Here is a 12,559-nt window from a genome sequence, read left to right on the forward strand (position 1 = left end):
GAAAGCAACGAGAATGAAAATACTTCCTATCAAAACCTCTGGGACACAGCAAAAGCAGTGCTCAGAGGCCAATTTATATTGATAAATGCACACATACAAAAAGAAGAAAGAGCCAAAATCAGAGAACTGTCTCTACAACTTGAACAAATAGAAAGTGAGCAACAAAAGAATCCATCAGGCACCAGAAGAAAACAAATAATAAAAATTAGAGCTGAACTAAATGAATTAGAGAACAGAAAAACAATTAAAAGAATTAACAAAGCCAAAAGCTGGTTCTTCAAAAAAATTAACAAAATTGATAAACCACTGGCCAGACTAACTAAAGAAATACAGGAAAGGAAACAAATAACCCGAATAAGAAACGAAATGGGCCACATCACAACAGACCCAACTGAAATTAAAAGAATCGTATCAGATTATTACGAAAATTGTACTCTAACAAATTTGCAAACCTAGAAGACATGGATGAATTCCTGGAAAAACACTACCTACCTAAACTAACACATTCAGAAGTAGAACAACTAAATAGACCCATAACAAAAAAAGAGATTGAAACGGTAATCAAAAAACTCCCAACAAAAAAAAGCCCTGGCCCGGACGGCTTCACTGCAGAGTTCTACCAAACTTTCAGAGAAGAGTTAACACCACTACTACTAAAGGTATTTCAAAGCATAGAAAATGACGGAATACTACCCAACTCATTCTATGAAGCCACCATCTCCCTGATACCAAAACCAGGTAAAGACATCACAAAAAAAGAAAATTACAGACCTATATCCCTCATGAACATAGATGCAAAAATTCTCAACAAAATTCTAGCCAATAGAATTCAAAAACATATCAAAAAATTAATCCACCATGACCAAGTGGGATTTATACCAGCAGGGCAGGGCTGGTTTAATATTAGAAAAACCATTAATGTAATCCACCATATAAATAAAACAAAAGACAAAAACCACATGATCTTATCAATTGATGCAGAAAAGGCATTTGACAAAGTCCAACACCCATTTATGATAAAAACTCTCACCAAAATAGGAATTGAAGGAAAATTCCTCAACATAATAAAGGGCATCTATACAAAGCTAACAGCCAACATCACTCTAAATGGAGAGAGCCTGAAAGCATTTCCCTTGAGAACAGGAACCAGACAACGATGCCCTTTATCACCGCTCTTATTCAACATCGTGCTGGAAGTCCTAGCCAGGGCAATTAGGCTAGACAAAGAAATAAAGGGCATCCAGATTGGCAAGGAGGAAGTAAAATTATCTCTATTTGCAGATGACATGATCTTATACACAGAAAACCCCAAGGAATCCTCCAGAAAACTACTGAAACTAATAGAAGAGTTTGGCAGAGTCTCAGGTTATAAGATAAACATACAAAAATCACTTGGATTCCTCTACATCAACAAAAAGAACATCGAAGAGGAAATAACCAAATCAATACCATTCACAGTAGCCCCCAAGAAGATAAAATACTTAGGAATAAATCTTACCAAAGATGTAAAAGACCTATACAAAGAAAACTACAAAGCACTACTACAAGAAATTAAAAAGGACCTACCTAAGTGGAAAAACATACCTTGCTCATGGATAGGAAGACTTAACATAGTAAAAATGTCTATTCTACCAAAAGCCATCTATACATACAATGCACTTCTGATCCAAATTCCAATGTCATTTTTTAAGGTGATAGAGAAAGAAATCACCAACTTCATATGGAAGGGAAAGAAGCCTCGGATAAGCAAAGCATTACTGAAAAAGAAGAAGAAAGTCAGAGGCCTCACTCTACCTCATTTCAGAACCTATTATACAGCCACAGTAGTCAAAACAGCCTGGTACTGGTACAACAACAGACACATATACCAATGGAACAGAATTGAGAACCCAGATATAAATCCATCCACATATGAGCAGCTGATATTTGACAAAGGCCCAGTGTCAGTTAATTGGGGAAAAGATAGTCTTTTTAACAAATGGTGCTGGCATAACTGGATATCCATTTGCAAAAAAATGAAACAGGACCCATACCTCACACCATGCACAAAAACTAACTCCAAGTGGATCAAAGACCTAAACATAAAGACTAAAACGATAAAGATCATGGAAGAAAAAATAGGGACAACCTTAGGAGCCCTAATACAAGGCATAAACAGAATACAAAACATCACCAAAAATGACGAAGAGAAACCCGATAACTGGGAGCTCCTAAAAATCAAACACCTATGCTCATCTAAAGACTTCACCAAAAGAGTAAAAAGACCACCTACAGACTGGGAAAGAATTTTCAGCTATGACATCTCCGACCAGTGCCTGATCTCTAAAATCTATATGATTCTGTCAAAACTCAACCACAAAAAGACAAACAACCCAATCAAGAAGTGGGCAAAGGATATGAACACACATTTCACTAAAGAAGATATTCAGGCAGCCAACAGATACATGAGAAAATGCTCTGGATCATTAGCCATGAGAGAAATGCAAATTAAAACTACGATGAGATTCCATCTCACTCCAACAAGGCTGGCATTAATCCAAAAAACACAAAATAATAAATGTTGGAGAGGCTGCGAAGAGATTGGAACTCTTATACACTGCTGGTGGGAATGTAAAATGGTACAACCACTTTGGAAATCTATCTGGCGTTATCTTAAACAGTTAGAAATAGAACTACCATACAACCCAGAAATCCCACTCCGCGGAATATACCGTAGAGAAACAAGAGCCTTCACACAAACAGATATATGCACACCCATGTTTATTGCAGCTGTGTTTACAATAGCAAAAAGCTGGAAGCAACCAAGGTGTCCATCAACGGATGAATGGGTAAATAAATTGTGGTATATTCACACAACGGAATACTACGCATCGATAAAGAACAGTGATGAATCTGTCAAACATTCATAACATGGAGGAACCTGGAAGGCATTATGCTGAGCGAAATGAGTCAGAGGCAAAAGGACAAATATTGTATAAGACCACTATTATAAGATCTTGAGAAATAGTATAAACTGAGAAGAACACATACTTTTGTGGTTACGAGGCAGGGAGGGAGGGAGGGAGGGAGAGGGTTTTTTACTGATTAATTAGCTGATAAGAACTGCTTTAGGTGAAGGGAAGGACAACACTCAATACATGGAAGGTCAGCTCAACTGGACTGGACCAAAAGCAAAGAAGTTTCCGGGATGAACTGAATACTTCAAAGGTCAGCAGAGCAAGGGCGGGGGTTTGGGAACCATGGTTTAAGGGGACTTCTAAGTCAATTGGCAAAATAATTCTATTATGAAAACATTCTGCATCCCACTTTGAAATGTGGCGTCTGGGGTCTTAAAAGCTAACAAGCGGCCATCTAAGATGCATCAATTGGTCTCAACCCACCTGGATCAAAGGAGAATGAAGAACACCAAGGTCACACGACAACTAAGAGCCCAAGAGACAGAAAGGGCCACATGAACCAGAGACCTACATCATCCTGAGACCAGAAGAACTAGTTGGTGCCCGGCCACAATCGATGACTGCCCTCACAGGGAGCACAATAGAGAACCCTTGAGGGAGCAGGAGATCAGTGGGATGCAGACCCCAAATTCTCATAAAAAGACCATACTTAATGGTCTGGATGTGACTAGAGGAATCCCGGTGGTCCGGCGGTCATGGTCCCCAAACCTTCTGTTGGCACAATACGGGAACCATCCCCGAAGACAATTCATCAGACATGAAAGGGACTGGACAGTGGGTGGGAGAGGGATGCTGATGAAGAGTGAGCTAATTATATCAGGTGGACACTTGAGACTGTGTTGGCATCTCCTGTCTGGAGGGGGGATGGGAGGATAGAGAAAGTTGGAGGCTGCCAAAGTTTTCACGAAAGGAGAGACTCGAAGGGCTGACTCATTGGAGGGAGAGCAAGTGGGAGTAAGGAGTAAGATGTATATTAACTTATATGTGACAGACTGACTTGATTTGTAAACGTTCACTTGAAGCTCAATAAAAGTTAATAAAAAAAAAGTGTCTCAAAGGACTAGCTCTCCCCTCTCTGCTGTAGGCATCTAGCCAACCTGGGGAAGGGGAGAAGATTAGCCATTAGATAGTTACTTGGTTCTGGATATTCTAATTACTAAATGCATCTGCCACTGTAGAATTATTTAAGAGTGAGTAGAAAAGCCATGGGGCATGTCAGAGTTTTCATTAAGGGGCAGAGAAGATTCCTTTCCATGAACAAAGTTTACTGTGATGGGGAGAGACACGACGTTGCATTCAGATCACAGTTTACATGTCATGCTTTCTCATCTTACCAGTTAGGACATTCCTCATCCTCTAACCTGTTTAAATTTGTAATGATGAAGAACACTGGAAAGTATTCTTGCTATCTGTGGGCATAATTCTTAAGCCTCTGAAAAGCTGTTGACAAGGCTAGTAATAAATATGTATCTTTCCTTAGGTATTTACTAGTTACAAAATCTTCATCTCTTTGAATCTGGCTTGACTAATTTAATGATGGAGTTCCTGGATGGTACAAACAGTTAATACACTCTGCTACTAACTGAAAGGTTGGACATTCTAGTCCACCCAGAGTTACCTCAGAAGAAAGGCCTGGTGATCTACTTCCAAAACATCAGCCACAGTATCCTGTGGAGCACAGTTTTACTATGACACACATGAGGTCTTCATGAGCTGGAATTGACTCCATGGCAATTATTTTATTAAATTTTTTTATAATTTAGTGATATTTTGTAAAACCCAATGCTTCCAGTTATCTTTTTTACTATGACAAAAACCATCCCTAAAACTTTTGGCTTAATCAAAAGTTTTGGTTTATTACTATCTATCATGGCTTTGTGGATTGAGTCGGTTCAGCTGGGCAGTCCTCACTTGGGTCTCTCACCAGGTTGCTGTAGTCAGATGTGAGCTGGGGGTTTAGTTACCTGAAGGTTATCACTGGGCTTGAGGTCCAAGGTGGTTCACTTACCTGGCTAGCAGTTGATGCTGACAGTCTGCTGGATGCTTAGCTCAGGCCGTTGACCAGAGCATACACATGTAGCTTCTTTATGTGACTTGGGCTTCTAACAGCATGATGACTGGGTTCTGAGAGGAAGTATCCAAGAGTGAGCTTCTAAGAGGTGCAGAGGGAGCCAAAGGCTTCTTATAACCTAGCCTCAGAAGTCCCAGAATGTCTCTTCTGACAAAATCTATTGATCTAGCAAGGGGAGGTTCCAGAAATAGCCTTGGACTTTTGAATGGGGAGTGGCCAGGTTACATTACAGAAGAGCATTTGGGATGAGACATGGCTGTGGCCAGCTTAGGGAAACATCATGTGCTCCACCAACCTTCCTGGGTCTTTGCTTTTTATTAGGTAGAGATTTATCTACAGGCAGAATTTTCTCTCCCAGTCTCAGGATCTAACAGAAAAGTTCTGAAATCATTGTTAAAAGGTGCTAGATGAATATAAGGTATTGGTGCGGTAAAGCCTCATGCTGCTGTAAAAAGAAAAAAATATCATATCGTGTTTATGAAAATACCTTGAGGGGGGAGGGCATGGTTGGCAAACAAACGTAGAAGGCACGCATTATTCGTGTAAAAATACAGTAATTCAGGGTCCTAAGTCAGTATTTGGGACAGCTGCCTGGTGGGAAAGGAATTTTCCTTGGTACAACTATGAAGAGCAAATCAATACTACGAGGCAAGTGGCCTCCCTATTTGACAATGAAGTCTAAGCAAATCTGTTTTTAAGGGCTTCTTTGTATTCAAAGATCCAAAGGAATTTATTAATAACTCTATAGGACCATAAAAGTTCAGAATTAGAATGAATCCATTTGATAAGTCAGGAAACTTTGCTCAGAGGCATTAAATAATTTACTCCATGTTGCATAATTACTGAGTGGTGGAGTTGGGATTATAATTATGTTCTCTTACTTCCAGATTCTTCTACTCCATATACTGCACACATCCAGTAGTAAGTTTCTATCCCCATCTAACTTTGCTCCTTTTCACTTGTCACTCTATATATAGTACTCAAGGCATATAAACTAATTTCATATATACATAGACATTTTAGGACTGGCACAGACCTTGTAAATAAATGGTTCTTAATCCTTTGCAGGGGTCATATACCTCCTGGAGAATGTAATGAATATTTTATGAACTTCTACTCCAGAAAAAAATATATATGCACACACATCATTTATTTTTTAACTTATAAAAAGGTGTTTACAGACTCTCTGAAGCTTCTGGCTAAAAAAAAACCCAATAAGGTCTAATCCTTTATTTAGCAGATGAGAAAATGAGGCACAGAGAGGCTAAAGGATTAACCCAAAGTCACACAACCGTCCATAAAAATGGTCAAAAAATTATACTTCTGGATTAGTCAGAATGACCTCTTCCCAGGAAAATTGGAAAACTGCTATTACATTTACTTCAATATATTCTGTACATCGCAAAAAAAAAAAAAAAAAAAAATTTACTACCACTTCTTCCAAAATGTCATCATCTATAAATTTTTTTTATACATACAGATTTGAGACAGAAACATAGCATTTTGACTACATTATGTAGGACTATACTAACTTGACAAATCACAGGAGATTTATATCATATTAATGAAAAGAAATTTGTATTTCCTTTTAGAAAGTATTTTACATACATTTCTTTCCTGCTTCCTTGTTTTAAAAAGTGCCATTTTCTGGAAGTACGCAGAACCGAAATAGTATTGAAAAGTCGTAACTTCAATAGTCTCTGAATGAAGATGGATGGATGCTTTAATGGGGTCTATCAATTGTGCCAAACGGTGAAAAAATGTTTGAACATGATTTTTTGACCAGACATTAATTCTGTCTGGTTCACTTTAACTAAACTGAGGAAAGGAGTATATTTAATAAAGCCTCTTATATCTTAGACAAAAAGGGATGTCATAACGATGGCAGACAAATTTATTTTAGACACATCTTGGAATTTTGATGACCATTATCAAGGAGATAACCCAGTGACCTTGGATGTAGTCTCACAGCTTAGATGGTGGTTACATAAAGATACTCAACATATCATATTAGACTGCAAGCTTATGGTGAAGAACAATAGTATGTATGTATCATGTATGTAGCCCTTACTATACACAGGATACTCCACTACCTTGTTCCATATTTTATCTCACTAAATCCTTACAAACTTGAAAGGCAGTTTAAGACTTCAACATTTCTAGTTTGTCCACTGACTCAAAGGGCAAGCCTGCCCCACAAAGAACCCCTAAAAGTCACTTAGAGGCTAAAGAGTTAAACCCGTTTTACAGCTCCGTCCATTCAATAGGTAAGCCAAGTACCTAGGGACTTAGAGTAAGAATTTTCCCAAAGTGTTCTGAGTTCACTGCCTAATACCCTCCTCCCTCTCAAACATTTCCACTGAGACTCTGGAACCCCCTTATCTTATTACCCTAGTCACAGCATCCTTCAGCAACTTGACTTAACTGAAACCTTGCTTCTGCCTGAAGACACAACTTCTCTTTAATGTCCTTCATGTCAGAAAAACCAACCAAACCCATTGCCAGAGTCAATTTCGACTCATAGCGACCCTATAGGACAGAGTAGAACTGCCCCATAGGCTTTCCAAGGAGCAGTGGGTGGATTTGAACTGCTGACATTTTGGTTAGCAGTTATAGCTCTTAATCACTGCACCAGAAGATAGACTCAAAACCAAAAAACACCAACACTGTTGCTGTCGAGTTGATTCTGACTCATAGCGACCCTACAGGACAGAGCAGCACTGCCCAGAGGGTTTCCAAGGCTGTAAATCTTTACAAAAGTAGACAGCCACATCTTTCTCCCATGGACCAGCTGGTGGGTTCAAACCACCAACCTTTTGGTTAGCATCCAAGCGCTTTAACTACGGTGCAGTTCCATTCTTGGTAAAAAGCACTGTAATAAGAAGCTTAAAACATAGGCTTATCTCTGTCTATGCCCTCGTTGCTGTCATCTACTGACCTTCGGGTAGTCACTACTCTTCATCTATGTTTCTCAGTCTTCCTCTCAATACCAAGCCATGTCACCATCCTGGATGATGTTCTTGTTCATGTAAACAGCCTATGAGACACCACAACTTCCTATGTTCCCCACAGAGGATACTTCAAGCCATCTCTACTTAGGTACCCTACCACCCTACCACCTGCTGTCGCATTATTTTTCTGATGGATTGGCCCTTTTATCATTATAAAATGTTCTTCCTTTCTCTAGCAACAATTTTTGTCTTAACATTTATTTTGTCTGATATTAGTATAGCCACTCCAGCTCTCTTTTGATTACTGTTTCCAAGGTGTATCTTTTTCCATCCTTTTACTTTCAACCTATTTATATCTTTAAATCTAAAATGTGTCTCCTGTAGACAGCATATAGTTTAATCATGAGGTTTTTTTTTAATCAATTCTGCCAATCTTTGCCTTTTGATTGGAATGTTTAATCCATTTACATTTAATGTAATTACTGATAAGGTAGGATTTACATCTGCCATTTTGCTACTTGTTTTCTGTATGCGTTATGTCTTTTTTTATTACTCTGTTCCTCCACTGGAAATCCTGGTGACGTAGTGGTTAAGAGCTACAGCTGCTTACCAAAAGGTCAGCAGTTTGAATCCACCAGGTGCTCTTTGGAAACTGTATGGGGCAGTTCTACTCTGTCCTGTAGGGTCACTATGAGTCAGAATCAACTCAATGGCAATGGGTTTGGTTTTTTCTTTCTTCTTTTTTTTTTTGGTATTCCTCCATTACTGCCTTCTTTTGTGTTAAATAGATATTTTCTGATACAGTATCTTTGTTTCTTTTACTGTACTTTTAAGAGTTATTTTCTTAGTGGTTGCACTGGGGATTATAATTAACATTTTAACATTAAACAATCTAGTTCAAATTAATACCAACTTAATTTCAACAGTATACAAAAATTTTGCTTCAATAAAACTCTACTCCCTCACCCTCCTTTTTACCATTATTGACATGCAAATTATATTTTTTTACATTATAAATCCATCAGTATAGTTTTATAATTGTTGCTTTATGCAGTTGGCTTTTAAATTAGATAAGCGAAGAAATGAGTTACAAACAAAAATATATTTGTACCATCTTTTTTTTTTATATTTACGTATGTAGTTAATTTTATCGATGCTTTCTATTTCTTCATGTGAATTTGAGTTACTGTCAAGTGTCCTTTGATTTCAACCTGAGGACTTCTTTTAGTATTTCTTGTAGAACAGGTCTACTAGTGACGAATTCTCTTAGTTTTTGCTTATCTGGGAATATCCTGGTCTCTTCATTTTTGATGGATAGTTTTGCTGGATATAGAATTCTTGGTTAACAATCTTTTTCTTTCTGCATTTTGAATATTTCATCCCAGTGCCTCCTGGCCTCCATAGTTTCTGATAAGAAGTCGTATGTTAAATCTATTGAGGATCCCTTGCATGTGATGAGTTTGTTTTCTTCTGCTGCATTTCAAGAGTCTATCATTGCCATTGGCTTTCAATAGTTTGACCATGATCTGTTTAGGTATACATCTCTTTTGATTTTACCCTATATGGAGTTCATTGAGCTTCTCAGATGTGCAGATTAATGTTTTCATCAAACTTGAGACATGTTCACAGCCATTATTTCTTCAAATATTCTTCTGCCCTTTCTCCTCTCTCCCTCTGAGACTTCCATTATCTGTATGTTGGTACACTTGATGGCATCTTGCAGATCTTTGAAGTCCTGTTCATTTTTCTTCATTATTTTTTTCTTTCTGTTCTTTACAATATATAATCTCAATTAACCTTCCTTTAAACAGCTGATTCTTTCTCTGCCAGTTAAAACCTCCTGTTGAACCCCTGTATTCAATTTCTCATTTCGATTATTGACCTTTCCAACCCCATAACTTATATTTGATTTTTTTTATAATCTCTATTTATTAATATTCTCTATTTGGTAAAACATCATTCTCATACTTTCCTTTAATTCTGCATACATGGTTTCTTTTAATTATTTGAACATATTTTTTTTTTTTATATAACAGCTGAATTAAAGTACCTGCCTAGTAAGTCCAACAGCAGAGCTTTCTCAGGGACATTTTCTATTGACTCTTTTTATTTCCTGTGTATGAGCCATCCTTTCCTGTTTCTTTGCATATCTAGTTTTTTTTTTCAAAAATATACATTTTAAGTAATTTAATGCAGCAACTCTGGAAATAAGATTCCCATTCCAGGGCTTCTTGTTGTTATTTGTTGTTGTCATTGCTGTTTTAGTGACTTTACTGGGCTAATTCTGTAAAGTCTTTACTTGCCATGTTGTTTCTGTTCAGTTAGCTTAATCATCAGTTAATGATTAGACAGAGATTTCCTTGTACGCCTTGAAGCATTAGACCTCAAAGTCTTTGTCAAAGAATTCTCTGCGTTTTGGGGCATGCCTTTAATGACCTAGCAGGTAATTTATAATTCTGCATTAGCCTTCACTTCCTGCTGGCTCACTGCCTCAAGGTCAACCAGAAGGGAGAGATTAGGGACTTCTAAGGCATACTTTAAGGATCCCTGGTGGCACAATGGTTAAGTACTTGGCTCCTAACCAAAAGGTTGGTGGTTCAAACCCACCCAATGGCTCCATGGGAGAAGACCTGGCAATCTTCTTATGTAAAGATTACACCCAAGAAAACCCCATGGGGCAGTTCTACTCTCGTCACACAGGGTGGTTATGACTCGAAAATAGATTTGATGGCACCTAACAACAACAAGGTCTACAGCCCTGCACATGTGTGTGACTTTCTAGATCCCCCAAAATATGTCAGAATTTTCAAAGCCCACTTTTGAACTTCTCTTGTCAAGAGTTTCACCACAGACCCCTTTGTTGTATAACCCACAGGATACTCTTCAAAATTTATCTTACTTGATGACGTTATAGCATTTCACACTATTGATGTTTTCCTAATTCTTGGTTTTTCTCCCACATTTCTGGCCACTTTTCTTCACCTCTTAAAGAGGCTTTTCTTTCTCTAGTTAATACTTATATGTTGGAGTTCCTCGAAGTTCTGTTTTTAAGCTTCTCCTATCCTTACTCTTATGAATAAGGAAGGCTGAAGAAAAATTGATGCCTTTGAATTGTGGTGTTGATGAAGAATACTGAATATTCCATGGACTGCTAAAAGAGCAAACAAATCCGTCTTGGAAGCAAGGATGGCAAGACTATGTCTCACATACTTTGGACATGTTGTCAGGAGGGATCAGTCCCTGGAGAAGGACGTCATGCTTGGTAAAGTAGAGGGTCATCAAAAAAGAGGAAGACACTCAAAGAGATGGATTGACACAGTGGCTGCAACAATGGGCTCAAGCACAGCAACAATTGTGAGGATGGCGCAGGACCGGGCAGAGTTTTGTTCTGTTGTGCATAGGATCACTATGAGTCAGAACTGCTGGACGGCACCTAACAACGACAACATCCTTACTCTACATGCTCTCAATCTATATGCAATCCATCTAATAATGGATCCCAGCAAGATTTTCCTGTTCTTAAATAACTTGTTTAATGGACTCTCTCACTGGTATTTCTAAATTCCTAGAAAGCAAGCAACAATCATATTCTTTATTCTTTCCCTAGAGCTCAACATAGTACCTGGTTGCATTTATTGAGCCAGAGTTCAATAAATGTATGCTGAATAAATGAATAAAAGAAGAAACCAAAGGATCTCTTCTTGATTCTGAGTTTGAAGTACAAAGCCAGCAAACAGGCATCACAAGGGCTTCAACAGATACTTTTGCTTTAACGAGGTATTGAAATACAACCATGGCCACTAATGTCCATTATGAATCCCTTCATGGCAAAGAGCTCTGGAATCCACCACTTTAACAGTCTCTCACTACTCAAAATGCAGTTTGTAGTTCCCGGACCAGCAGAATCAGCATTACCTGGGAGCTTGTTAGAAATAGACTCTTGAACCACATCTTAGACCTATCGAATCAGAATCTGCATTTTTAAATCAAGAACAACAGGTGATTCATATGCACACTAAAGTTTAAGAAGCATTAACTTAGAAGACATATGTTCATATGGCTTTTTTTAATTCCACCCCTCCCCATTTTTCCTAGAAAAATCCAAAATACGCAACCACTTAGCATAAGTGTTCTTTAACACTTGAATTTCACATTTTGTACCCTCATCACAATGCTCAGAGAATTGTGAAGAACAAAATTCTAATCAATGTTCTAGGTGCTTTACAGATGAAAAAGTCAAGCTATATAAAAAAAATTAATCTGTTTTTTACATAAGTCTTTCTAAAAAATGCCCCAGGTTTTTAATTCCTGATATATTTTACAAGATCAGCTTAGTAAAATTTAGGACATAGTTAGAGTGAACAGAATGTTTCTCCACAGGGTTTCTCAAAACCAATGAAATACATTTTAAAATTTTGTAAACATGTGTCTTAGTTATCTTGTGCTGTTATAACAGAAATATCGTAAATGGATGGATTTAACAAGCAGAAACTCATTTTCTCACAATTTAAGAGGCTAAAAGTCCAAATTTAGGTGCCAGCTCTAGGGGAAAGGTTTTCTTTCTCTGTTGGCTCTGGAGG

This window comes from Loxodonta africana, chromosome X (assembly GCF_030014295.1).
Source record: "Loxodonta africana isolate mLoxAfr1 chromosome X, mLoxAfr1.hap2, whole genome shotgun sequence".
In the NCBI taxonomy this organism is placed as follows: Eukaryota; Metazoa; Chordata; class Mammalia; order Proboscidea; family Elephantidae; genus Loxodonta; species Loxodonta africana.